This window comes from Lolium rigidum, chromosome 7 (assembly GCF_022539505.1).
Source record: "Lolium rigidum isolate FL_2022 chromosome 7, APGP_CSIRO_Lrig_0.1, whole genome shotgun sequence".
In the NCBI taxonomy this organism is placed as follows: Eukaryota; Viridiplantae; Streptophyta; class Magnoliopsida; order Poales; family Poaceae; genus Lolium; species Lolium rigidum.
The window spans coordinates 240,764,664-240,789,532 of record NC_061514.1 but is presented as its reverse complement, the minus strand read 5'-3'; the positions used below and the strand labels follow the sequence as shown (position 1 = coordinate 240,789,532).

General features: G+C 45.5%; 1 pseudogene; it reads right to left on the bottom strand.

Annotated features, from left to right (window-relative positions):
• Window positions 1-1,609: 1,609 nt before the first annotated feature.
• Window positions 1,610-5,149, bottom strand: LOC124672578 (annotated as a pseudogene).
• Between the last annotated feature and the right edge of the window lie 19,720 nt (window positions 5,150-24,869).

Below are 24,869 nucleotides of genomic sequence, written 5' to 3'. Positions count from 1 at the left end.
ATTTATATTTTATTTTGAATTTTGAAATCAGTTTAGACTCGTGAATGCTAGGAGTGATTTTCCTGTATACCATTTTTTAATTTTGCAATCAGTTTAGACTCGTGAATGCTAGGAGTAATTTTCATTTATATTTTATTTTGAATTTTGCAATCAGTTTAGACTCGTGAATGCTAGGAGTAATTTTCATTTATATTTTATTTTGAATTTTGCAATCAGTTTAGACTCGTGAATGCTAGGAGTAATTTTGACTTATATTTTTTTTGGATTTTGCAATCAGTTTAGACTCGTGAATGCCAGGAGTAATTTTCTTTGTATTTGCTCAAGCGTAGTAACGCTTAAGGAATTTCCCATTTACTGGGGACGGGGAATATGTGCCGTCTGGCGAGATGATTTGGTATGCGCCGCTAGAATAAACTTCTTTTATGACGAAGGGACCCTCCCATTTAGGTTCAAATTTTCCTTTCATTCGCCGCGTGATATTCATCGGGCGAATGACGGCGAGGACTAAATCTCCTTGTTTGAATGACCTTCTTTTAACGCGTTTATCGAAAGCTCGAGACATTCTAGCTTGGTATGCCTCCAGATTTTGTAAGGCTTGAAGTCGTTTGCCTTCCAGTCTTTCTAATTCGTTGAGGCGCAATTGCGTTGATTCTACTTCTGATAGTTTTTCATGGGTAGCGATTCTTAGTGAAGTAATTTGCACTTCTAAAGGTAGAACCGCTTCTCCTCCAAATACCAGAGAATAAGGTGTCATTCCTGTTGGGGTGCGTGTAGTGGTTCTGTATGCCCATAGGGCTTCGAGAAGTTTTTCATGCCACTCGCGTTTATTTTTTGACACAACTTTCTTTAGTAATTTGCAGAGGGTTTTATTGAAGGCCTCTGCTTGTCCATTAGCGGCTGGATTATATGCGGTCGAATAATTATGAATTATCTTAAATTTTGAGCATAATTTATCCACTTGTTTGTTTTTAAATGGGGTTCCATTATCAGACATGATCCGTGCAGGAACGCCGAAACGATATATGAGTTGTGTTCTTATGAAATGCTCTACATTCTCCGCTTTATCCTCTTTTAGTGGTGTAAGCTCTGCCCACTTGGAGACATAATCGGTCGCGGCCAGAATGAACTTGTGGCCTTTAGACGACGGTGGATGAATTGGCCCTACTATATCCATCCCCCACATTTCAAAAGGCCATGACATGTTTGTCGCATGTAACGGCTCGTGCGATTGATGTATAAAATCACCGTGCACTTGACACTCGTGACATCTCTTTGCAAATTTAACGGCGTCATCGAACATAGTGGGCCAGTAGTATCCTAAATGCCTCAATTGATAGTGTGTTTTAGGACCCGATTGGTGCGAACTGCATATTCCAGCATGCACTTCATTTAAGGCCTCCATAACTTCATTTCCGGCAAGGCAACGCAACAATATGCCGTCATGAGAACGCCTATAAAGCGTGTCATTGATGCATGTATAATGGATTGATCTTTTGCGAATTCTAGACCTCTCGCTAGTATCCATAGGTAAGTATCCATGAAGTAGATATTCTAGGAACGGTGCTCGCCAATCCCCTATCTCAATCTCACATATGTCGGCTGTCATCACTCAAGATGTTCTCTCTTCTTCTTCCTCGGTAAATACATGTAGTATTCTTCGCTCTTCTACATGTACGTCCATTGTTTCATGTGAGTTTAGTGACATACTAGCAGCTAGACCAGCTAAGGCATCCGCCTTTTCATTTTGATTCCTAACTATATGCTGCATTTTTAGATCAGCAAATATAGCCATGAGTTCTTTAGCCCTTTTGAAATATGGCAGCAACTCTTGTTTCTTCACCATGTAAGTTCCCAGTAGCTGATTAATTACTAACTGTGAGTTTCCATAAACAGAGAGCGTATCGAGTCCCATGTTTATAGCTATCTCAAGACCGATGATAAGAGCTTCATATTCAGCTGAATTATTTGATATTGCTGATGTTAGAGTGAACGAATATGGGATCACTCCTTCACTAGGCGTAATGAACACAACTCCGGCACCTGCCCCAGACTGTCGACTTGCTCCATCGAAGTACATTTGCCATGTTGAATTAGTAACCGATGTGGAAAATACATCTTCATCTGGTAAGTCATCATCTATGGGAAAATCATCTGGGATTGGATGTGCCGCAAGGAAGTCAGCCAAAGCTTGGCCTTTTATGGCCTTTTGAGGTACGTATGTGATGTCAAATTGGGACAAAAACATTGCCCATTTGGCTAATCTCCCTGAGAGCACCATTTTATTTAAGATATATCTGAGAGGATCTGCTCTTGATACTAAGTGCACTGTGTGTTCTAACATATAATGTCGCAGTTTTTGTGCGGCGAAAACCAATGCGAGACATATTTTTTCCATATCCGGATAATTGCACTCAGCTCCTACTAAGGTACGGCTAAGATAATACAGCGACATTTCTTTCCCCGCATCATTATTTTGGGCTAAGAGAGCGCCTAGCGAAGTAGGCATAGCAGCAGTATAAAGGATCAATGGCCGATCCTTCACTGGCGCACCTAGCACGGGAGGGTTTATCAAATATTTCTTAATTTCCAAGAATGCATTTTGGCATGCTTGATCCCATTCGAATGGGACTCCCTTTTTCATTAGTCGCGAGAAAGGTTTGCATCTCCCGGACAAGTTTGAAATAAACCTCCTTATGTATGCTAAGTGGCCCTGTAGACTCTTTAATTTTTTAAGGTTCACGGGTGGTGGCATTTTAACAATTGCTTGCACTTTGGATGGGTCAATTTAAATGCCCTTCTTTGTAACTATAAACCCCAGAAATTTACCTGAAGATACCCCGAAAGCACATTTCATTGGATTCATCTTTAGGTTATGTTGCCTAAGGCGTTCGAACACTATAGCGAGATGCTTTAGGTGATCTTGTTCATGCTTTGATTTTACAACAATGTCGTCTATATAACATTCAACAATATCGTATAGCAGCCCATCGAGGATGACTGTCATGGCTCGCTGATACGTAGCTCCCGCATTTTTTAACCCAAAAGGCATAACTTTATAACAGAATATACCTTTAGGCGTGCGGAAAGCTGTTAATTCTTCATCTTCCGGCGCCATTTTTATCTGATTATAACCGGAATAACCGGCCATGAAAGAGAATATTTCATTCCCCATAGTAGCATCAACTAGTATTTCAGAAATAGGAATCGGGAAATCATCTTTGGGACATGCTTTATTTAAATCCCTGAAATCTACACATACACGAGTCTGGCCGTTTTTCTTTTTGACAGGTACAATACTAGAGACCCATATGGGGTATTTGACTTCTCTAATAAAACCTGCAGCTATTAGCTTGTCCACTTCAGCCTCTATTTTTGGGAGTATTTCCGGGCGATACTTTCGTTGTGCTTGTTTCACCGGCGCAACGTCGTCTTGGATGGCGAGGCGATGGACAGCTACTTCCGGGTTTAGTCCGGGCATTTCTTCATAAGTCCAGGCAAACACATCCCTATTTGCACAAAGAAATTCATAGTATGTTTTCTTGTTTTCTTCGGAGAGATGTTTACTAATAAAAATTGGACGAGGATCATCAGTCGTACCAATATTTATTTCTTCCAAGTCATCGACAGTGGACTGGTTGCCATCTTCCATTTGTGGAGCTGCTTCTGTCATGGCCATAAATTCAGTTGAAGCCATGCATACTTGGTATCCTATCCCATGTTTCTTTTTTTCTAAGACTTGGTCTTCATGTAGAGCTTCGCGTTGTTCCGGGGATAACACCTTTTCGAATGGCGCAAGCTGCCCGTGGCCATCACATAGGGACAGGCCGGCGGCAACGTCATAACCCATTTGCTGCATCATATACAAGACTTTGTTATCATACAAAGAAATGGGTAGAGATTCGTCATCTTTGTTTAACATGGATATGTTCGTCACATTTTTATTTTTAGTTCCGCTGGTGCTTGAACCGAGCGGCTCTTTTCGGGACTGTTTTATTCTATATTGTACCAAAGGAGGCAAAGGAGTTGGGAAATTAGTACCTTTCGTGTCACGTGATTTATCTATGACACGAAATATTGGGTCACCCTCTTTTCTTTGGCTGCTTGGTATGTATTGGTACGTCTTCTTTCTTGATGAGGAGTCTTTAACCATTTTTTCTGCGATATTTTCCTTAGGTATAGACACTGACTTTGGTTTCTTCACCTTATCAACAGGCTCGAAATAAAACTTTGCGTCAGCATAGAATGATTCAGCAATTGTGAATGGCTTTTTATCAGCAAATATACGAACTGTTTCTCCTGTCAGATCCATATATTTAATACACTGATGGAGTGTAGATGGTACGACATGATTGTCGTGCAACCAAGGACGCCCAAGTAAGGCATTATATGAGGTAGCTGCATCAATGACATGAAACTTCACATACGTGGATAGTGTATCCAATTTCAAAACCAATGAAATGGTTCCCATGGCCTCTTGTCCTGATTGGTTGAAACCATGTATCACCACATTAGACTTGTTCAAATCTCTCTTGAAATATCCAATCTTATTAAGTGTACGTAGTGGTAGTAGATTTATAGCTGATCCACCATCTATCATTATGCGATTTGTTGGCAAGACATCAATCTCACCGTACATGAGCAGAGGTCGGTTATGATTCTTTGAGCCTAACAGTCTGTCCTCATCCGTGAAAGTCATATTTAGAACTTCAGATTCTTCTACCTCGGTTTGAGAAACTTCTACTCTGTAATCTTCAGGAAACGTGAGTGCCGTGACGAGGGCTTTCCGCATATCAGATGAAAGACACAAAGCATCATACACAGATAACATGGCTGGTATTTTCTTCAAATGTGCGATTACATCATACTTGACTGGCACCCTACATGCAGGGTCAGTCGAATCATTCGGAACTGCATCCTTACTTTTTGGTTCCTTCCTAGGTGAGGGGTGAGGGTCTGCTAGTTGGCGACCTGATCTAAGATGAACCTGATCAACTTCTAATGGTTCTTCTTCAGGAAAACAAAGAGACTCATCTTCATCCTCGAACACACCAATAGTGAGAACGTTGAATTCTTCACTAGGGACCTTCATGCGCTTCGTGGTGTGCTGATATATCTTTGGTGCAAAGCGCAGAGGAGGAGCTTCTTCCATCACTCGGGGTAGTACACGACGTTTTGACCGCCGCTGCCCCCGATCTTCGGATCCTCGAGAAGCAGAGAAGCCGGGCCATGCACCATGGTTGCAGGGTACGTTAGCCTCTCCTTTATGCTGATCCTGGGCTTCTGAATGGCCTGGAATGATCATAGGAGAATATCCATATTCCAGTATCAATACTTTATCATTGTAAGTTGCTTTCATATCTGAAGAAGCACAACTCACCGAATCATCTTGAAGGGTGGCGACATTTGCTGACGCCATCTTCTTTCCCTTCGTCATACTTTTGAGGAGCTCCGCATCGATAGTCCCCTCATCAATCATTTTCTGGATGATATTCTTTACCACAAAGAAATCTTTGAGTGTATGGCCCAAGATGCGATGATAATGGCAGAAGTTTGGTTCATTGAACTTTGAAGCTTCCTCCGGCCTTTTGGGATTGGGAAGTTCTATAAGTTTCAACTCCTTTAAACCCGCAAAAAGATCACCAATTTCTTCTACCGGAAACGAATACTCCATGTTTTGACGCTCGCTGAGAGTTGGCCTCCTAGCAAGCTGTGTGCCTCTTTGCTCTTGGTTCCTTGGCGCACCTCTCCCGGACTGGAAGTGAGGGCTGGTTGTTGTTTCCATCGCTTGGGCTGACCTTGGTTTGCTTGGTGGCTTCTCCCGCTGGCCACTTTTCTCCATAGGTTTACTGAATGTTGGCTTTGTTCGACGAGCCCTAAGCTGCATATAGTTCTCTATATCAGTGGCTTTAGAGGCTAGTTCTTCAAATGTTATTGGCCGCACTCCTTGTAACTGCACAACCACATCAGAAAGCAAGTTATTTGTGCACATGCGCACTGCTTCCGGCTCAGTGATTGGCTGTGGGCAATGCAGACTTAGATTTCTCCATCTATTAATGAAATCAGCTGCCTTCTCATTCATGCCCTGCTCAGTCTGGGTTAACTCTGTGATGCCTACAGTCCTTTGGGTACTGTAAAACCTCTCAAGGAAAGAATTCTGCATCTGTTCCCATGTTTTGATTGAACTTGGCGCTAGTTTGCTGTACCAAGTGAAGGCAGGGCCAGATAGTGTTTGCACAAACTGTCTCAACAGAAGTGCCCCATTATGAGCTGTGTCTTGGCAAGCTGCAAGGAAATGGGCAATGTGCTCATGTGGTGACCCGCTTCCATTGAACTTGCTAAACTGCGGCTGCCGATAGTTGCTTGGGAAGGGAACGAGGTCAACGTCCGGAGGATACGGCTTAACATAGCCTGGCCGCATGGAGTGATGATTTTGCATCAGTTGCGTCGTAACCCCTTCAGCGATCATTCTTTGGATCGCCTCAAGGCTGAGTGCAGCTCCTCCTGGTTGGTTACTAGTACTTGCGCCACCATGCCCTTCACTGCTCTTATTCAGGTTATCACTCATCTGATTTCGCAGGGCTGCTAGCTCATCATCTCTTTGCTGAAGTGCAGCCGTAAGGGTGGCCAATTGTTCCTCAACTGAACAAGCTTCATTTGTCACTAGGACTTGCTCGGAGTGACCCATGTGGCCGCACAGCTGATCCACATGTGGTTCATGCTCACTCTCTGAAGGACAAGGGGTACTATCTGATAGGGGATTATAAGACCCACCATCGCTTGACCTGAGATCTTCATTGTCCGAACTCTTCTGGCTTCGTGTCTTTCGGCGAGGACCTTCTACGACAGTCTTGCGTGCTTTCTTTCTCTTGAAGTGTGTTGATGCGGAGGACGTTTCACTAGTGTTTGTTAGCACTCTAACACCAATTGGTAGTGCATTGAACACCTCTTGTGAGTTGTCCAGGATCCTCCTGCGAGCCGGCAAACTTGTGGCCACCTTATTTGATGGATTTGATAGCCACTTGTCCACTTTGCCCCTGGCGCCTTCAATTGATGAAGAAAGTTCTGCACCTTGTATTTTGCTGGACCTGGATCTTGTGCGGATAGCTCTTTCTCTCTCTTTGTACGCTGCCCTTCTTGATCGGACACGGGTTGCTTCCTTCGCATACCCTTGGCGTTCAGGTTGTTGCTGAATGAACTCATCATACCCAGGCCGCCTAGCTAGGGAGGCCGCTTGTTGCATGATGGCACCACCCCCGTCATTTTGAGACGTGGATGCACCCGGAAGGAATGACCTCAGTGTTTGACAAATGCTTTCGATAATATATGCTTCATCATGATTCTGCACTTGCATGCTTTGGTGAGTGTCTCCATTCCATTCAAGGCAACAATCATGTGCTACCTCTAAGCATTTCCCACTGGGTTTATGGACCAGCGAAGGAACAAACTCTGGGGCATCGGCTCGGAGTATATTGCGAGCATTTGTGGCCCTTCCTGTTGAAGACGACATTGGCGGCAATATTGCCGTCACATCGCCTCTTTTCCCAGGTAGCTTGTAGTTGGGTTTCTCAACCATCTTCTCTTTTCCTTTGCAGACAAGTGGCGGAAACTCAGATTTCTCAAACACCATTGTCTTCCCTTTGCCTTTGGACTGTTGGTGAGCAGATCGTTCCACCTCAACAACCTTTCCTTTCTCATATGATACTTGAGTTGGAGTTATAGTAGCATAACCAACAACCCCTTTTGCAGCAGCGTGAGCAGCACCCTTTCTAGCAGCCCTCATTCTCCTCTTCGCTGACTTTGACAAAACGGGCGTGAACCCCTCCATTGGTGGAGAGGTGACTTCTTCTTGATCAGGTACGGCTGGCGATGCAGCAGTAGTCTTCCAACTTTCACTCAGTGAGGTCACAATAGGACCAAGTGGCACATCAACCCACAGATCACCAAAGCGAACAGTCACGAATTGCTGCACCTGACGGTCCATACCTTGTAAACATGGAGGAACTATATATTAGTTCTCTGAAATTTGGATATATCGGGAAAACATATTATAGGAATCCATATGATGTATTGTATGTTGGAATTTCTAAGATGAGGGGAGAAATAGGTCCCACCGGGCGTGCTAGAATCTGATGACGGGAAAATGGCGGCGACAAAAATAGCTAATGTACGCGTCCACGTCATAGAGACATATAGTAATTTTAAATGCGCAGTGCATAAGACAAATAAAAGATATCAAACATTGCAGGTACTTTATTTCCAGAACTTTCACATTTACATAAAAGAACTGTTAATTACATCTCCGGAGTGAAAACCCCTGATTAAGAATTCCAACAATAGATATTACATGGTACTACAACATATGGGTACTACAAATTGTAGAAACTAAAGTCCTCCTCGCTTCCGCCGCCATCGTCGTCGTCGTCTGCTCGTGGAGCACTTCATCTTCTTTAAGTTATCATGTTTTTTGCCATCATTTAAATTTAGCGTATCGGTCTCATTTTTCCACTTGCACTAGTATAAGAGGTACAAGCAGAATATTTGGCACTTGTACTAGTTTGGGAAGTACAAGTAAAGCGCATGCATCAGATATATACTGTATTCAGTCAGCTTAGATCATAAAGTATATTTTTAATTTTCCTTGAGGTTGTTTCATTAGCCAACTAATAAGAGCATCAGAATGATGCATGCGATTTTGGCCCAGGGTCATGCACAATGCTTTTCTACATGCATGCATCGGCAGCTATTCTATATCTAGATCTGCATATTCTTTTTCTAGTACGAAGGGTGTAGTACTGGTTGTGATGGGTATGTAGCACTAAATCATCGCTACAGTGATATACATTATTTAATTTCTCATTTCCTTTCAACATGAGAGTATTTGAGGGATGCAAGCTAACCGGTTATATATTGGACTAACCTGCATCTATCTTTGTTTAATTTTGATCTTGCATACACGTTGAGGTATGTGCAAGAGGATATTATCATGGGGCTGCTAATACATTTCCAGGGATGCTATAGCAACAGAAGTGTAAGGATTTTTAGACCTGACTCCTTTTTAGAGCACGACAGCTCATATGAAGATACTAGATTCATCTATTCCAGAGACTCAGCTAGCTATACTTTCTTGTACATTTTTAACTGTACCATGATTTAGTATTTAGTAGTTTAATATTTAAACCAACTGGTGCATGTTATATTTTCTAACATGCGACATGTTTAATTTCTGCCCAACTTGCTTTCTATTACTAGCATGATGAGTAATGTAAATGCCAGTTGATTTTGGCTAGGTGTGATTTTTACCCTACATTTCTTGGATACGTATGCCGTATGAGAATTTGATTAACTTTGGCTTCACTTGTATTATAACTAGCGCCGTGTAGCAATGTGCCCACGTGTAGCATAACCGAGAGAAGTATGGTTATTTCTTTCTTATTTGTATCATCACTATCATAGCAGCATGTAGTGTGACCAAACAAGAGTATATATTGATTTGTGAGCATGCTGACTTTTCATTGAATATATGCATGCAACTTGATGATGCAATATGATTTCAACACCTATGTTAATGCACTAGCTTTGCATGAGAGAATAGTGTTTCTATATGAACATATTTCGCTAAGTTTCACTTCACTTGTATTATTACTAGCGCCGTATGTCAATATGCCCACGTGTAGCATAACCGAGTGAAGCATGGTTATTCTCTTATATTATATTATCACTATCATAGCATAGAATGTGTGCTTGTAGTGTAACTAAACGAGAGAATATTTATCTGTTTATAGTTTACATGGGCATGATGACAATTGTTAATTCAGTCAAGCTATATGCGACTAAACTATACATAAAGTAAATGTCATGCATAGATTTAATTGTCATATTTATTTCAGTACTAAGAACATGGTGTGCTAATATTTTCTCAAAGGTAGATGATCTTTGCAATTTAATTTAACCGGTACATGCATCCATGTGAGGGAGTGCACACTACTGGTTGAACATGAATAGGACAACATGCAACAAGCCTACTGTTTGATGTGTTACGGCCAGTTAATTTGAGTACCAAGCCTACCTAGTGAAAATCCATTCATGATGCTACATGGCCAAGGCATACTTAACATATTTGGGTTTGCGCATGGGTTTGGTTCTCAGATTTAATACTACACAACTTGCTTAGACCATATGTTGATGTCTAGCTAGGCAGATGGCATGCAACAATATTTTATTTGATCTCATTTCTATGTCTACACGGCTAATACATAATGCTACAATAATTCATCCATTTAGGGGACTAGCAAATATGTCTTAATTTCTACCAGCATATGGGACTTTATGAGACCAAAACAACATGAGTTTTACTTCTATTTCTATATCAACATGGGATCAAAAATCACCATGTGACCCGAGCAAGCATAACTTTATCATGTGCACCTAATTGTATCATCATAGGACCAATGATCACTATGAGACCAAAGTAGGCTTTGGTTGATTATCCCGATTTGTATCTTCATGGGATTTCACCATGAGACCAAAACAAGGGATATTAATTTGGGCAAGTTAGAGCAATATGTGCAATCCAATCAATATCTATTTTAGTTCTATTCTTGAATTGTATCACATGAGACCAAAGATCATCATGAGACCAAACAAGATATGAACTTGGTTCTATTCTTGAAGTGTATCACATGAGATCAAAGATCATCATGAGACCAAACAAGATATGAACTTGGGTTCTATTCTTGAAGTGTATCACATGAGATCAAAGATCATCATGAGACCAAACAAGATATGAACTTTGGATTATGTAGGGATTTGAACCTAGAAAATATATGCGTTGTATGGAGCAACAATCATCATAGAAGCACCATGGGAGCAGGAGAGTATGAGCCTTCTGTTTTTTTATTACCTTTGCGTGGAGACGTGGGAGCACCGGCGTGTTCTTTCGCCAGTGTCGGCGACGATCGGCCGGCAACGCATACAGCGAGCGGCCGGCTGCGCGTATGTACGAGTATGGCCTAGCAGCAGCAGCAGCGATGGACTAATTTGGTGGGAGTATCGGCGACGCGTATGGCGGATGACGATTAGTGAATGGTGATTAGCTTTGTTCGTTTGACTCGCTGATGTTTATATAGGCAGCGAACAGATAGTCCCGCAGCGGCGCACGCACACGTTCTGGAGAGATCGTGGGCAGGAACGTGGGCATCGTGGCTGATTGTATATTTGGGTGTCAAGTTTCCTAACGATTAGCGTGGACTCGGTACGCTCGCTGGCTTCTCACGCGACAAAGAGCCGGCCAGGGCATGACATCCATTGATTGCCTGCTCGTTTGCATGGGCTTTGGAAAGTATAATTACTCTTTGAATTAAGTAGGCTAATTGCATGCATATGGGCCATGGGCTGATTAGTTACACAGCGCTGCCGCTAAATTCATGCAGACACGTGATTAAGGGCTGCATCTTTGTATCTGCACGATACGTAGTTTCTTTGGTTATGGCCCAATGACCTGTATGTTAGCTAGATTGTCACATGTTAGCTCATATTGCGATGGTGCAAATTTTGTTTGATGAAATCTTTCAACAAAATAATTTTATATGACGCGACAGTATTTCATAAGGTTGTCGAGGTGATGCCGATATAATTTTGATCTCGCGGTCGATTATTTATTGTCACAGCGACTTTGCTTATTTTAGTCAATATTAGACCATCGTAGTTGGCGCAATGTCCAAAAGACAAATATGTTTTATTTTATTTGTAAGGAAACTCTTATTTTTTATTTAATTATGTCTATATATAATCGAGACAAAATTGGTGTCAACAGAAGCCGATCTCATCGGCTCTTTCATGAGGACCCGTTCACATGGCATCAGATGGAAAGGGTTCTCCCCTGAAGGTGCTCTCGATGAAGTAGACCTCTCTACCTCTTCAGAGGAACGCACCAGAGCTCTACGCCAGGAGATTAATTACATGGTAGCTCATTCTCTATACCGCCATTCTGAGAGCTTGGTGAACGCTTTCGAGCGCGTCGCGGTCCGAGGGGTGCAGGAGATCATGAAGCATCAGTACTCTCCGTCAGGACCTACCCTGGGGACTCACCACGGAGAGATACCGCTCCAGATTAGACCGCCGCTGCCATTCGCGCTTGCAGCGCCAGAGCCGCCGGGTTCACCGGCGTACGTTGTCTACAAGATTGGAGGCGATCCTAGCGATTGCCAATTCCTATATGAGCCGCCTAAGGAGATCCCACATGGATACATGTGCACATACGTACCGGACTGCAATGCCTTGGCGCGCACGAGCCAGATTGCACCAACAGGGATTTCTGGAGCAGACGCTGACAAACAAGCATGGCTAGCTAAATATGCTACTGGAACGAGTCAGGAGGGCTCGGTCCCTACAGCTAATACCATGGAACAGATCAGCACCATCTTGAGAGACCAGTTCGGCATCTTGCCGAAGAGGAAAACAATCGGCTATTCCAAGCCGTACCCCGACGAGTACGATCTGATCCCGCTGCCACCCAAATATCGGCTCCCTGAATTCTCAAAATTCAATGGAGCAGAAGGGTCTAGCTCAATAGAGCACGTAAGCCGATATTTGGCACAGCTGGGCATGATTTCAGCGTCAGACCCGTTACGTGTGAGGTTTTTCGCACAATCTCTGACGGGATCAGCCTTTGGATGGTACACGTCGTTGCCGCCAAACTCAGTCCGGACGTGGAAGCAAATGGAGGAGCAGTTTCACGTGCAATATCACTCAGAAGCTACCGAGGCCGGCATTGCCGATCTAACACAGGTGCGGCAGAAGCGGGGAGAAACAGTATCTGAATACATCCAACGTTTCAGGACTGTCAGGAACCGATGTTATTCGGTTCGTTTATCTGAGAAAGAAGCAATCGAGCTGGCAGTATTGGGCCTCGCAACGCCGATCAAGGATCTGACTTCCCAAGCAGAGTGCAGTTCATTGTCGCACATGGTGCAGAAACTCACATCATATGAGCAGCGACACCCTGAATTGTACCAAGACAAGTTCAAGCGTCTGGTAGGCCTGGTCGAGATGGAAGAAGCTGCGGATCCTACACCAGACCTGGAGGTGGTTGTAGCTGAATGGGCTCGGGGGGCAAACCCCGTGTCCTGCAAATGGGTAAAACCTCAAGGGCCTGCAAGAGGGTTTGACTTCGATTTGAGCAAAGCTGAGCAGATTTTCGATATGTTGCTTAAGGAAAAACAGCTGAAGTTACCTGAAGGCCATAAATTCCCTACAGTACAAGAAATGAACGGGAGGCTGTACTGCAAATGGCATCACTCGTTCACCCATACCACCAATGATTGCAAAGGGTTTCGTCAACAGATCCAAACGGCGATAGAGCAAGGCCGACTGATCTTTAACCAGTTTGCCATGAAAGTGGACACACATCCGTTTCCTGGCGTCAACATGGTGGAACCCGAGCACTCCGCGAGGCGTCGACTAGATTTCTCGTTCGATGTTAACATGGCAGGGCCTGTACGCCACCATGGCAAGGATGAAGAAGAAAGCAGTCACTCCCGCGGAAAGGAAAAGGAGGGGGCCGATCCACGCGACCGGCCCAGATATGATGATAGACGGTACCTCACCAAGGAACAAGTGAGAAGCGTGCGATACCAAAAACCACTCTCCACGCATCTCCTCAACAAATACGAATATCAGTATGACCTACATCGGCAGTACGATAGAAATGGTGACAGATACAATCGGTCTGTTGAAGACAAAGGAAGGTACCGTCGGCAAGGTAGAGACGACGAAGGACATGAGCACCGCGCTAAGGAGAGGACAAGGGAGCAGGAAGACATGGATAGACACTGGGACTGTCCCTTCTTTAAACACTGCTGGGATTCAGGCATGAGCCGATTGCCTACAATCGACAGCTGCCCGGAGTGTAGACGCCGGAAGAAGGATGCAGGGGAAGTTTCAGTTTTCAAGCGTCTAGGGCCTCTCCCGCCACAGAACAAACGAGCTGAGTCATCTCAAGATGAAGACTTTGAGGAGTCAGAAGATGAAGAAGAAGATAGGTACCACCGGCCAAGGTGTTGCCCTAATGGACTCAGCCACTCCCAAAAGCGTAGGGTTCAGCGGCTACGTAGCTTGGAGCAAGCCGAAGCGCGATACTTGCACACCTTGAGGAAAGCGCGGCCCGATCTGGCCGTGAAAATTCAGCAGACGTTGGACGAAGAGGGTCGTCCACCAAAGAAAGTTCGGCGTCCCAAGCAAGAAAAATCCGATGTGAGTACATCGGCTGGCACAAACATGGTGTTCATCCTTCCATCAGAGTTTCGTGCCCCAGGAACTGAAGAAGTGCCAATAGCGCAGTTTGACTGCGGTCCGCAGCCAGTCATCTTTGAAAAGCCACGAGAGAAGGGCTACAAACACATGAAGGCCCTGTACCTAAAAGGTTATATCAATGGGCAGCCCATCGACAGGATGTTGGTGGACACGGGAGCAGCGGTCAACATAATGCCATATTCCATGCTACGGCATTTGGGTCGCTCCAGTGCCGATCTGATCAAGACTAACGTCACACTAAACGACTTCAAAGGCCAAGCATCAGGGACGCAAGGTGTCCTGAATGTGGATCTAACCGTAGGCCGAAAGACGATCCCAACAACATTCTTCATCGTCGACAGCAAGAGCACCTACGCTGCCCTACTAGGAAGGGATTGGATTCACGCCAACTACTGCATTCCATCTACAATGCACCAATGCCTGATACAGTGGGATGGAGACGACGTGGAAGTCGTACATGCAGATGACTCGATCGAAGTCTCAATAGCCGGCATGAACATTTGGGACTCGGAAGACCAAGAGCCACTCTTTGGAGTTAGTTTGGACGGCTGTGATCGCATCGAGGTGACAAAAAACGGGGTGAGGCCGGTCTTATCCACCGGCCTGATAGAGTAGCAAGAGCAACATCCATCGACATACGTGGCAAGGCCGATCCCTGCGATCGGCCCCAAAAAATAAAAAGCAAGGATCTCACTTCAAACATGCCACGTAGTCATGGTAGGAAGACTCCCTGCTGTAAGGGAGCACATACAAGTTGTAAACCTGCGTTGAGCAATTCAATCAACATGGAGGCCGATTCCAGCAATCGGCCAAAGTTATCCTCGCCATACGTTCTGCCTGTATTCAACGTCGACTTAACAGGCGACGGAAAGCTAGGGTATGGGCTTACGTCAGCTGATGAGCTAGAAGAGATCGACATTGGTCCTGGGATAAGCTACAACCAACATTCATCAGCAAGAGCCGATATCTTCAATCACTTGAAAGATTCGGCTCGGGGGGCACCTAATATGGAATAATTGACAACAAAATATGGGGGCCGATGCACGAAATCGGCCAGTAAAAAAGAATATATATAGTACAGCCGATGCACAGACATTGACTTTAGAACTAAGAAACAAAAAGCCGATGCACAACCATCGACTCTAGAGTACAAACTCAATAATGAAGTTTTTCAGATTACACAGGGAGACTCTACTGAAGGAACATCTCAAGGGCATGGAGGGCATCAGCGCGAACATGATCCACCTCGGCGATCTCGGCCTCATCATCTTCGTCTTTGCCTGCCACCAGCTGCTTGTTCAAGGCACGGATTTCGGCCAGATCAGTCTTCAGTTCAGCTTTGAGGCCTGCTGCTTCCTCAAGGGAGTGGGCGATAAGAGCTTCCTTAGCCTCAATGAGCTGTTTTGTTGCCCGAACCTTCTCTTCAAGGGCCTCCAACTCTTTGCGCAAGGTCGCCAGTTCAGCAGTACTGACAGAGGTGTCAGTTTGGGCGTCCAAAGCTGCCTTTTTCTCATTAAGCCGTTGGCATTTGTCTGCAATATCGGCTTTCAACGGAAGCTGGGCGTGGCGCAGGTCGATTCTCTGACGAGCCAATTTCACTCTTGATCTGTAGGCAGACAGAGTTACAACTGGCCAAAGTTTCACCTGCAGCGTCACCGGGAGATGAGGTTGGATGTCTTCCAGAACGCTCTTCACCGCCTCGGAGTCTTCAACCAATGTCTCAATGGAAGAGGAAAGCAGGGCCTTGAGATGTTGGAGTTGACCATGTGTAGCGCTGGGTCCCGGCTCCTCGCTTGCTTTAGCAGTAGCCGGTTCGATAGATTCAGGGTCAAAGGTTAGCAAGCTTGAGAGGTCATAACCCTGACAAGCAACAAGAAAAACGTCAGGAGACAGCAAAGGAGGAGGGTAGAGCTAAGGGAAAGGATTGTACCTCTCCTAAGACCAGAGGAACAGCCGATGAAGAGGTGATCGGCTCTTGTGTTTCTGCTATGGGCTTGGCCAAGTTGGCCACCTTGTCAGCTACACTTTTAGAAGTTGCTAGGTCCAGGGTGGCGGATGGCATTGGTACCTCCTCGACTTCCCCACTGGAGGTGTCACCAGTCTGCAAAGGGAATGGTTAGCCGATGAGAACAGCAATAGGTTAGCATGAGATACGAGCCAAGGAGAGTATGGAGGGGATTACTTTCGAAATCTCCTGGTTTGATGAAGAGGCTTGCGGTTCCTTACGAGCTCTCTTGATGCATCGGCTCTTTGTGCGTAGACTGCCCTGCCCTGCTTTGATGGGAGTTTGGGAGACAACAGTTTCGGGGGCTGACCTTTTCTTGGAAGCCGACGGTGGCAAGTCTGGCTGGCTCTGCGTGATGGTTTTTCCAGAGTTACCCGAGCTCGAGTCCCTGCGACTGGATTGTGTGTCCTCACTGGAGTTTTCTTCAGTAGAGGTCTGTAGAGGAAATACAAGCATGCTGCAGAAACCTAGAAGGATAAATGAAATCAGCCAAAGCATGGATCAACTTACGTGCAAACTTTCTTGAGTTGGAGTAGGGCTTTGACGCTTCAAAGTTTTCCTAGCAGCTACCTTCCTCACTGCTGTTCTCGCCTTGACCGAGGCTCGGGGGGGGGGCAGTTGGCCTAGAAGACACTCTGCTTGTGGAAGCCGATTTTGGTGTCATCGGCTGGCTCTGCATCACAACCTTTTTCAAAGATGGTGAGTTTTTGAAGAAGAGGGCCACCGGAGCTGGTGGGAGGAATCTGAAAGGGGAGCCGTCATCATCTACAGGATCTGGACCGTCTTGTTGCTGCAAGGAGACAGAGGTTATAAAAGGAAAGCATTGTAAGCCACTTCAATATAATTTGTGAGTAGTGGTACCTGTTCTGCAGGGATGTCATATTCAGCATCAAGTTGTTTCAGCAATGGTCCCAGAGCTCTCCTAAAGGCATGAGTCTTCCACATTGACCACCAAGTTACAAAACCATCGGTTGATGAGGTGAAAGAGAGGTTGTGAGGAATTGGGATGGCTAGAGCGTCAAAGAAGGAGTAACATCTCTGACTGGTGAGGACATCGGGTAGCTCAGCTCTGCTCTCTGTCAGGTGGTGCAGAAAGAAATGGGGAGATACCTGTCCAAGACCAAGTTGTCGGGCTGCTACGACCGGCTGATAAGACTCATAACCAGGTTTGATGATCCTGTTTGAGGTGCTCATGCCAACTGGAAGGAAGCAGGGACGGATCATGATGGAATACAATTGCCGAGTGCTGGCGTCATCGGCAAAGCTATCTAGCCTGAAGGAGACTGGATTTTCAAAATTTTCAGACTCTGTGTAAGGAAAGAAGAGAGGATTGTCCAGGCCTTGGTAGAAGGTTCTGAACCACTCTGATGCTCCCTTGGAGGTCAGTTTGCTGCCTGGAAGGCTGTATAAGGCTTGGCCGTAGCTAGTGCATCGGATTTGCCTCCCATTAGTATCTGGGAAGGTGCAAGTAGCCAAAGGTGGGAAGTTTGGGGTCTGGTTTTGGAAGTACAGCTGAGCCCATAGCTGAATAAACCACCAGGGACCTCCGATTTTGACTGTCTTTTGGGAGAACAGTTTAACAGACATTAGCTGAAGATATCTGTAGACCTCTCCAAGAAACAGTTTGCCAATACCAAGCTGAGTGCCTCTGGCAAGTTCATAGGCCAGGGAAAGGTAATTCTTGGTTGGAGCAAGTGAAGGACCATAGAATATGAAGTGTTCCAACCAGAAATTCAGGAAGGCCGTGTGTTCTTTCTCTGTTACAGGGCCTTTGTCTTTCATGTGGCGCCGAAGGTAAGCACCCCAGTTTGTGCACTCTGTTTTGGAAGAAAGCGTGAAGGGGACCTTTGGCAGCCTAAAGGCAGATGGGTTTGGTGATGCAATGTCTAAACCAGTGATCATGGCCACATCTAGTAAGGTTGGTGTCATGGGGCCATGACCAAACATGAAACAATTCAAAGCATCAGACCAGAAATAGCCGATAGTTTTCAGAAGGTTTTCATGTTTCTCGAGGGGAGACAGTGATAAAGCTAAAGCATCGGCTATTCCTGTGGTTTCCCAGGTGGCTTGGTGACGTTTTGATATTCTATTGTACCAGGAAACCCAATCTTCAGGAGGATTAGGCCAGGCTCGTAAGCAGTCGGCCCAAGAAGTTAGATCTAGGTTCTGGTTCACGAAGGGTATTCTATTGGCCTCGCATGAAATTAAGTGGGCAGGACTCTCGGAAGAACGAGGACCAAGACAAAGAGAGTTTGGAAGAGAAGGATGTGGCAGCAGAATGTCTGATACCTAGAAATTAATGACGAGACGAAGCATTAATTCAGATGTTTGTTGTTAATTCTAGCACTATGTCCAGACAGCGAGGAGCGGTTGAGGATTACCTTCAGGCAGGAGACCATAGCATTGGCGTTGGATGATTCCGCCATTGGATTCGCTGCGGGGTTGAGCCTTCGCGATTGAGATCTGAGGTTCGTGTCGCCTTGAGTTGGATCTGTTCGAGCGGCGATTTGGGGATCTGAGTGTTGCCCTTTCGGATAAGTTGCAGGTTACCGTTTGAATAGGCAACAGAGTTGGCATTACTCGCGTTTTATGGCAAAGGCCGATGCGCTGCCATCGGCTCTTGTTGCGTTGACTTCCTTTGACAATCGGCAAAATTGATAGAAAGGCAAAATCGGCTTAGAAATATTTTCTTCATTAATAAAGGGGCTTTTACAGAGAAGAGCCGATTGCTCAAGGGAGAAAGAACAAAAGCCGATTACTACTACTACTAGTCCTATACTAGTAATCCCTAATCTAAGGGCCGTTGCTGCCCTCGTCATCGTCATCGCTGCCGCCGACACTGCTGCTGGCGGGCTCCTCGTCGCTGCTCCCGTAGCCCTCTACGGGAGCCTCGTCCTCCTTGTCGTCGTCGTCGTCGTTGTCATCGTCCGACCCGGCACGGAAGCGCTTCGCCGGCGGGTATTCGTCAGAGGAATCGTCGTCCTCCTCTTCGTCCTCCTCGTCGGAGGAGGTGTAGCCGTCCCACGAGAAGCGGTCGTCCTCGCTTCCCGCCTCCAGTTCCCCGTCGACGAGGAACTGGAAGTCATCTTCTCCGTCGGTCAAGGACTTGTCGTCCTCGGACCAGACGGAGGAATCGTGGGACTTGATGTCCCACTTCTCCGGGGCGCGAAGGTCGTACGCCGCCAGCGAGTCCCACTCCGGCGTGGGATCACGGAAGGGAGAAGATACGTAGGAGAGACCTGATGAGGCAGAGGAGGAGGAGGAGGAGGAGGAGGAGGAGGAAGACATGGCTACAGAGGAAGGGGGTTTTTTGCCGATGGCTAGTACGGAGCAAGAGGATGAAGAGGCGAACTGCTCGGCGCGGTTAAATAAAGGGATACGGGGGAGAGTTAATGTTACAGCAGTTTCCGAGGAAGTGGTGCCAAAGAACTGTCAAATCATGCAGAGAAGTTGAGAAGGCAAGGCATCATGATGAAGGATACTGCGGCGGTTCTGCTCTGCCACGACGTGACCCTACGGAGAAAAAACGGAGTGGTTTTGAAATTATCATTGCCAAAACCAGGGGGGCATGTGTTATCACCAGAATTTAACCAAGTCTGGAGATGGGCCGTGATTAAATGGGCTTAGAGGATATGCACGGAAAATATTCCCGAACCGGCCTTGTACAAGAAGTTTGGGCAAGATTGCCCGTGTATCTGTAAAATATAGTAGGTTACGTGTCGGTTAGAATTAAGAGATAGAGTTTAGCTCGTACACGGTTGGGTTTATTCCCAAGTTAGAAAGTCTACGGACTATAAATATGTATCTAGGGTTATTGAGAAAGAAGGACGATCACGTTCACAACAAATCAATCTAGGCGCATCGCCACCCCTTGTTTCGAGGGTTTCTCCCGGGTAAGCAACATGCTGCCTAGATCGCATCTTGCGATCTAAGCAGTATCAGTTTATTCGTTGTTGGTGTTGCTCGTGCTGAAGCCTTTTTGATGGTGAGCAACACCCTTATCTTAGGTGTTTTGGGGCTGACGTCGATGCTTTCACGACGTACTTGTTTAGCTACGCTGCCCCTCGATACCTAGCTGCCCTTACACCTATTTTAGGTGTAAGGGCGGCATCATGCTTGTTCTTTTTCAAGTAGATCTAATCCGTGATAGTTGCTCCTTGTTCTTCAAGGATTGGTTTGATATCCGTATGGTTAGGCCTTATAAACGGGTTGAACGATCCGGTAGTGCGTAAGGTGTGGTTTATTAAGCCCTAGAGGGATTGTTCCGGGGATCAACTTCATGTTGGTTTTTAGGCCTCTTTAGGGCTGGTTTTCCATCATCTTTCGTGTCTGCTAGGCTCAACTACGCGTAGGATGTTCCGATTATGCGGTGAAAACCCTAAACTATCGTAGATTAGTTTAGCTTGATGTTGATAAAGCATGATCCCCATGTCATTATAAATCTAACGTGAACCATGGGGCAATCGGCTCTTTGAGCCGATCCACAGAACAACTTAAGAGCCGATCGGGGCTCGTATTTAATGTTTACGTGTTTGCCATGCAGGAAACTAGTCGAAGCAATCCATCACTGAAAGAACATCTCTCATATTATGTTTTGTGTGTTTGATATCAATGTATGTGATACACTAATGGGTGTTTAAGTGGTACAGGGATTACATAGATACATGTGTATGTGTGTTGGATGTGGTCGATCTTTGTCAAAAAGCATCAGCAGAAAACTCACCAGGCCGGATAATCCGGGCCGGATATTTCCAAAATATCCGGCCCCCAGAATTTCGGCTAAGGACTTTCGGATTTGAAGCTCAGTATAGGGGCCGGACTTTTGCCCGGATATTGTCCCGGTTTTGTACCAGGGCCGGATTATCCGGGCCGGATATTTCAAGAATATCCGGTCTCCTCGAAAATGGCTAAGGACTTTGGGTTTTGCAGCTCAGTATAGGGGCCGGACATTTGCCCGGACATTGTCATGGTTTTGTACCTGGAGGCCGGATTATCCGGGGGGGGGGGCGGATTATCCGGCCCTTACTTAGGCCGGATTATCCAGCCCCCCAAAATGCACAACGGCTGGATTTTGAGGAGGGGTATTTATACCCCTCTTCTTCTTCCTTACCCCTTTGCTCAATCATTGCACAAGAAATCTGCCAAGCTTCACCTCCATTAGAGCCACCTCAAGAAACACAAGATTTGCAAGATCTCCTTCCTCCCCCAACCAAATCTCTTGATCTTTGGAGATTCGAAGGAGAAGCCACCGATCTACATCCTCACCGAAGCGTTTTTCATTTCCCCCTCATTTGTTTGAGGGATCTCATGCTAGTGTTCCTATTTGGTTCCCTAGTTGATTTGTTGTTGATGTGTTGTTGTTGATTGTTGTATTGTTACAGATTTGGGAGCCTCCAATTCAGTTGTGGATGTGTGCCCCAAGAACCTTGTAAAGGCCCGGTTTCCGCCTCGAGGAAATCCCTTAGTGGAAGTGGGCTAGGCCTTTGTGGCGTTGCTCACAGGAGATCTGAGTGAAGCCTTCGTGGCTGTTGATTTGGCTTGCGTAGCAACCACACTCCTCCAAACGTAGACGTACCTTCTTGCAAAGGAAGGGAACTACGGGAATCATCTCCGTGTCAACGCGTGCTCCACTCTCGGTTACCTCTATCCCATTCTATCTCCTATATATTGCGTAGCTATATCTTGCTTAGTTGATAACCTTGTCATATAGGTAAATTCACTTAGTTGCATATCTAGAGAATTTACCTTTGTGTCAAGCCTAAATTGAAAAAGAACTAAAAATTGGGTAGCACCTATTCACCCCCCCTCTAGGTGCGGCATACGATCCTTTCAATTGGTATCAGAGCCTCGGCTCTTATTTCGGGCTTAACCGCCTAAGAGTATGCCGAACGAGGATCCCACGGAGGAGGCCACCAAGACGGTCTCCATGGAAAACTTCAATTCGTTGAAGTCCTCCATGGAAGCCCAAATGGAAAGCATGAAAAAGATGATTGCCGAGCTTTTGGCTCCGGCCCTTCCCAAGGCTCCTAGTGTAGAGGTAAAGGACACGGGTGCGTTAGAAGAGGGTGAGGCTTCGGATATACCCTCCTCTACCAAACCCGTGGAAGGTGATAACTTAAACACCTTAAAAAATCCCATTGCATCTCCTAGAACAACTAGTGGAGGTGATAGCTACAATCGAGTAGCTCCACCTTTCCTATCTCCCGACATTCCGGTTCCCCTTCCTCATATGAACATTCGGGGCGACCCACCTAAGTTTTCCATTGAGAATTTCGATACTTGGCAATTTGAGTTTCGCTCTCATGTTTGCAGTGCCTCCAATGAACTTTGGAGAATCATCTTGGAAGGCTTCAAGCCATACAACCCCGACAAGTTGACTAGAAGAGATGTGGTTGATAGTCAACTCAACAACACCGCCTTGCACATGATTCAAACTAGTGTGGGGACAAAGGAATTGCATCGTGTTCGGAACTACACCACCGCCAAGGAAGCTTGGGATGGTTTGGCCGCGAGTTGCATTGGAAGTGAGAGCACAAGGAGGAACAAGTATAATGTTCTTAAGAATAAAGCCGAAGGGTTCATGAGGCTACCGGATGAAGATCATGAAGTCATGTATGGAAGACTCCTCACCGTTGCCGATGCCTTCCGGTTTATTGGTGCCACCCACATCAATGACTCTTGGATCAAGGAGAAGTACATTGAATGCATGATGCCATTTGTACCCATTGATGTCAAGACTCTTGTGGGGAGGGAATGCTATTCCTCTCTCACCTCTCAACAAGTCGTGCACGAGATGCAAGCTCTCAAAGTGCTTGAGGAAACCTCTCATGATTCTCGCAATCGAGCTCTTGGGATGGTAAAAGGTTCCAACCTTGCCTTGGTGGTCAACTCCGTTGAAGAAGTGATTCCTCAAGAATCTTATAGGGCATCTTGGAGTATGTCCTATCCGGAAGATTTGCAATGCCACTACCATGATCACATGGCCTTCCATGCAAAATCCTTTTGGGTTGATCCCTCCAAAGCCAAGGAAGACAACATCAAGAGGAACAACAAAAGTGGGTTCACTAGCTTTGGTCCAAAGACAAGATCATGCTACAACTGTGATGACAAGCGCCACTTCATTGCCGAATGCCCCTATGAGAATAGAGAGCTTCATAATGGGAGGCTCATTCCCAAGGACAAGAGCAAAGACACAAAGGGCAAATATTCAAAAGCCCCCAACAAGAAATTCTACAACAACAAGACCAAGAAGGGCAAGAGGCCCTCAAGAGTTGTGCTAGTAACAAGGGAAGAATATTCTTCCGATGAAGTGGAAAGCTCTAGTAGTGAGGAAGATGAAGAAAGCTCAAAGGAATTGGCCGCCATCGTCACCACCAACATTCCCTCTTCATCACTCTTTGACTCTCCCAATGAGAATTCTCATATCAAGAATGCACATTGCTTCATGGCAAGGTCCTCTTTGGACACATCTATTGTGCTATCAACTCAAGAAGAGTATACCTCCGGAGATGATGATGTTGATGATGAAGAAGATGCAACCTCAAATGGCTTGGTCGCTCTTGCCTCCCTCTCCACTAACTCTTCATCACCAAGTGAATCCCCCAATGAGGTCATTCATGTGGAGGAAGAAAGTTGCCTCATGGCTAAATCCTCCGAGGTATCATCTCCTTGCCCCTCTATGCCTAACATATCTAGTGATCTAGGGGTTGATGATGCTAGTCTAAAAGTGAAACAAGAAATGCTAGATTTTGATGATTTCATTCTCAACCTACAAGGTAACACTAAAAAGCATGTTTCAAACCTCATGGTTCGTATAGCTCAACAAAGTGATATGCTTGAGAAAAAGGGTCAAATAGAGAGAGAAGACTCTCTTGAAATCCATGCTCTTAAAAATGCTCTTGAGGAAAGTCAAGAAACTATAGCTTCTCTTGAGGAGAGGTTAGAAACTCTTGAAGAGCCTCAAGATAAAATTAACAAGCTCACAAAAGCTAGAGATCTTGCTAGGGCTAAGACTAAAGTGCTTAAAAAGGAAAAGGCCCAATTTGAGGTTGATCATGAGAAACTTGTGAAGGATCTAGATGAACTAGACAAAGCTCACAAAGCTTTGAAGAGTGAATTCACTCTCCTATCCAAGTCCTATGAGCAACTTCAAATTAGGCTTGCTACATATGATGTGCCTAGTTCCTCTACTCCTCTATGTGATCATGCAAATATTGTTGAGGAAAATGCTAGGTTGAAGGATGAACTTGCTAAGGCCTCCTCTCCCCAAAGTAAACTTTCTTTGGATGATCTTTTGAGTAAGCAAAGATCAAACAATGGGAAGGAGGGCCTTGGTTATAATGCCAAGGCAAAGAAGGCAAACAAGCAAAAGGCCAAGCCCGCACAAGAGAAGAAGAAAGCCGTCACTAATGGTGATGCCTCAAAGGGCAAAACCATGAATGATGATGATGCGGGAATTTCTAACCCTCACTATGTTTTATTTAAAGATTATTATGGTGATGTTTATGCTAAATATGTTGGCCCATATGATGGTTATGTTGCTTGGTCTATTTGG